The sequence below is a fragment of the Cariama cristata genome, unplaced genomic scaffold (assembly GCF_000690535.1).
Source record: "Cariama cristata isolate BGI_N322 unplaced genomic scaffold, ASM69053v1 scaffold22320, whole genome shotgun sequence".
NCBI classification, from domain to species: Eukaryota; Metazoa; Chordata; class Aves; order Cariamiformes; family Cariamidae; genus Cariama; species Cariama cristata.
The window spans coordinates 8,012-12,907 of record NW_009594378.1 but is presented as its reverse complement, the minus strand read 5'-3'; positions in this window follow the sequence as shown (position 1 = coordinate 12,907).

Genomic DNA, 4,896 nt, shown 5'->3' with positions numbered 1-4,896 from the left:
CCATTTCTGCTCCACCCATGTTTCCATTGCAGTTTGTGCTCATTTGTGAGCTGGAAGATGAGCACCACATGTCTGGGAGCTTTGCTTCAGACTGAGTTTTGCAGAGGCAGAGCGTTGAATTATTTCAGAATGCAAGTCTACATCGTGATGTCCATGCGACCATGTTAAGCTCAGGTTTTAACACAACTAATAACAGTGACAATAGCAGTGAGGACATGACAGCACAAAAGGGCTGAAATACTGGATGCAAAAGTAAATTCTTACCTGCTGTTAAAAGGAAGGAACATCGCCAGCCTTACCTCTCTAAGTATTGTGGTCAGCGTTGCTAAGAGTAAAATCCAGCAGATCATAATTTTGTTTAAGCTACAATTAGTCTGTTAGGTATAGCCCCATAGATTCCATACCCAGAGATGGACGCAGGGTCACCAAAAACATTTTGCATTGTATTTATGGAATGAAAACCTGTTCTCTAAAGACGTATCCCAGTGGATTAGAGAGACCAGAGTTAAGCTGTGCTATTTACTCCCAGGGAGACAGCAGGCCAAGCACGCAAAAGAAATAGGTATGACCTAGCTCACTATTTTTTTTTAGAGGAAACATTAGCTGCTTTAAAGAAATTTCAATGGCAATAAAATGTGAGAGGACAGGATTGATTTAATGCTTTCAGTCTGACTCCCAGATGAGGAATCAATTATCCTGCATCACTTAATCTCCTTAAGCAGGTCACGACACAAACTAGAAATTAGAAGCATTGTACCTACTATGAAGAGCAGCTCTTAATGGTAGTTAGCATCAGCCTCAGATTTTTGAGAGGAAAACATAACTGGGATTTGGGGAGCAATAAAGAGTTGGCTCCACTAGATTTCCACAGTCAGATCCTAATATTTTAAAAGTGAGTTAGTTCATTGTTTATGTAATGGAGATGCAGAGCAGTTATAGGAAAAAAAACCCCACAAAACAAAACACAAACTATCCCTGTGGAGAAACTCCCGCCCTCCATCAGGAACATGGCCTTCAGAAACCTTGCACAAAATTACTTACCTGACATGTTTCAAACTATCCTGTATCTATCTTCATGGCAAATTTCTCAGCTAAACCAAGCTCTACTTTTTTCATATCATTCAAGAGAACAGAAATAACCACACGGCTTCTAGCCGGGTGCAACCCCTAGCTAAACCAGCCTGCTTTTGGAACAGAACCTCCTAGAAGGAAGAAATGGGATGCAGGAGGAGGCTCTATCTGAATGCCCTCCAGGCTAGGAGAGCTGATAATGAAGGTCCTTGTCCGTTTATATACAGATATATAGCTTCCTACCAAGCTTTTTGATTACATTTCTTGTGTGAAGCTGTTGACACAATCAAGGACAAGCATGAAAACAGAAGCAGGATAGCTAAAGAAAGATCCTTATTTTGTCAGAGTTGTTTTTCCTGTGTACCAGGAGAAAACTAGGGCACAGAATGTAAGCATTACGATTAACTTTCAAGGGAGGCTAAAATTATCCAGGATTATACAAATACAAGCAGTTTTTGTTTGTTTTATTTCCTGTTACCAAACAGAATTCAGCGTTGAAGACAAATGAAGGGTTTTGGGGTAGTGGGTTTTGGTTTCTTTGTAGGGTTCTTTTGCAAAAGCTCTATGATGAGGCTGACGTTATTTTTAAGAAGTAAACTCAACATACCTATTCTCAATATGCTTTAATGCACCTTGGAATTGGGAATTTAAACTTTGTCCTAAGAGTAAAAATCCACTGGCTGAAGCAGTGATTTCTAATCAAAGTCTGATCAGGAAACAGACTTATTCGCAGTACCTGCAGTGGCTGCCAGTGTTCTTTCTTCCAAGTAAGCCGATGCCAAAGGATCTAGGAAACAAAATCTTACGCATTTCTCACATCGCTCTGCGTACTTCTACTCTCTCTCACCACATTGCCCCTAGCTTTGCTCCTTTTCCTGGAATGCCCTAAAGCAATGAGCTCTCTCCATCCTGCTGATACTCACCTACCATCTGAAACTGGGATTTCTGGATCAAGGGATAGACCATCTCATATCTAACAGCAGAAATGATAGGGCATGGAGAGCATGCACGACAAAGACAATTGTAATTTAAAGGCCGACCTGTACCACCTATTTTTACACTGAAGTACTCGGGAAACACGCTATGGATCATTTCAGTTCTAAATGCCATGAAGAAGAAACTATGGTAGCAGTTTGCTCAATATGTACTTAACACTGCAATTTTATGACTCTGTCACATGCAGTACTCACCAAAACACCTCTATACTGGAGATGTTGCTGCCAGCACAAGGACATAAGGTACCGAAAAGCAAAGATTTAAGACTTGATAAAGTGATTCCTTCATTTTCAACACTGTTTGCCTTGTCAGTTGATCCCAAAGAAGAAAGCTTTAAAAAACATTTCAGACTATAAGCACCATTCCTGAAGCCTTGCCAAAAGCTTTCTTGTGTCGTTGCATTGCATATCAAGAATTTTCAAGTAAAATGAGCTCTGAAGGCTGCTTCTGTACCTACAGAAGGCAGCAGCTCCTACTGTAATTGCTAGATAGTGGCTGTGAACGACAGGTTGCCGTTCTAAAAACCTCAGTACAAATTTTCCTATATCACCACAAAACAACAAGAAACGTGTGAAGAAGGCTGTAAGCTGCAGGAGGAAAGTGCTGTTTTGAGCCCTCTCCACTTTTTCAAGTGCTGCCTTCTACAGACACGCAGCGAGAGTTTGTTTCTTCAGGGGAAATACACCTTGTATTTCACACACAAGCCAGCCAAAATGTTGCTGAGTGCCACTGAGGTTCCAATATTCCTCCTCCTGTCAGGGGACAGGCAGCTGCCTGCCTCTGCTCTCCCGCAGGTAGGTAGCTGGCTCCTGCTGGCACTGCAGCAGCGTGCCCTGTGGATTAACAAGCAGATGCAATTGAGGTTAAGACAGGCAGTGCTATTTCTACCTAAGAAATCCCTTCATCTTCACCAGACTTTAACAATAGCAAATGGTAATAAAGTTGAAGTGGCTTCTCAAATCTGCTGCCGATTCTGCACTTTTCAAAATTTTTTTTCAGTTCAGTTTCAGAAATTTAACACAGCTACCAAGAAAAGCACCAAGAATAAAAGCCATGCACTCATCTGGCATAAACCTATACACACCACCAAATAAAGCACCTTGGTCCTGCAGCACTAATACTCTGCTGGCATTAACAAATTAACTACATGTTCACTGGAAGTTAACTTTATGAAATGCTTTAAAAATCCAAGCAGAAGATAATGCATATGTACATTTCACAGCATTCACTGACTCCAACCTCCTATTTAATACAAAGGAAACAACAGCTGGCCTTTACTGAAGACGCATACTGGCATCCTATTATTTAAGCCTGACTTTTAATATATCTGGTCAGTAATCTGGGCCAAGCATTATTTCATGCTTTTATGCCTTCATTTCCCCACCAGATGTTCAAAGAACATGCTAAACACTGCAAACAATCATCTAAAACCCTGACAGACCCAATGCAAGTCTCAGCTCTGCTCTTCCCTGCAGCACATGCAGAGTTATTTCCCCTTTGGTCAGTTGGGTACCTGCCAGTTCTCACATCCTAGGCAAGATTGCCTTAAGGGTCAACTTCCCATCCTCTTAGCCCTCCTCGGCCTAGGCTATGCTAACTGCCTAGGCTCCCCACTTAGTCAATGGAGAAAGACAGAAAACTATTTAGTAAGGCATCTGTCCCTATACAAGAAGAACAATATACATGTGATGAGTTGCCCCAGGTGCCTAGCGCTCCGGTGACTGTAGGGGAAATCAAGACACCCAGCAAAGAACACGCAAGCAAACTTGGGAGAGCTAAAGTTGGGCAAGCTTAATTTTCATAAGTGATGAGGGGAAAAAGAGAAAAAAAAAAAAACCAACAAAAAACCAATATGTAAAATCACGAAAAAAAAAAAAAAAACAACAAAAAACCAATATGTAAAATCACAACTAGTAAGAGCAGCTAAATAGGTAATGATTATTCATTATTTCCTCACAATACAAGAAACAGGACAGGCAACAAGCCTAAAACCAAAGGGAAATATTCTCCTACACTATTCCACTGTGAAACTCACTGCCATAGAACACTATGAAAGCAAAAGTATAAATGGCTTCAAGAAAACTTGATGGCATCACTGATGAAAGAAGACCTAAAGGTTACTGAAAACAAAGTATGTGGCCACAATTCCATATCACTTAGGCTATCAGCCACAAAATGCTGCAACAAACAAAACACACCCCCCCAAACCCTCACTGACACTTTTTTCCCCCAAAAAAACAGTCACTATTGACAGCAATCTGTAATGTCCATATGAAGCTGAACTGTTTCATAAAGTAATCTTCCAATACTTACTTGCAACAGTAGGTGGCAGGGAAAACATCGAGCTCATCCACGGCATTGAGAACCTTGATGGAGAGTCTCACTTGGCAATCGTTAAGGATTAGTGCATTGTAGCAATCGCAATTTCATACAACTGGATTTGCTTTGTGTGCCTACATAGCCTTGAGCAACATTTTTCAAGTAAAATACCGTGTTCAGAGACCCATAGGTTAGTGGTGCCAGAATATAGGCTAATTCCTTCCCTTGCCCTCTCATTTAAGAAACCACGGACAATTGCAAAATGTTTCTTCCTCTCCAGAAAGAGTTCAAACAGACACAAAACAGAGTTGAAATCCTCATGGTCTCCACCTCTGTAAAGACATAGCACCAAAACATTTACCTCATGCCTCTCTTTTTCTAAAAAGTCACTTTATTATTTAAAATTCACATCAATTGTGTGCTACTTGTGAAAATACTGCAAAGGGGCAATGATGAAACAAGTTCTGCAACTCAGGCAGTTGCAAAGCAGGCAAGCCGCTGCAAATTGTT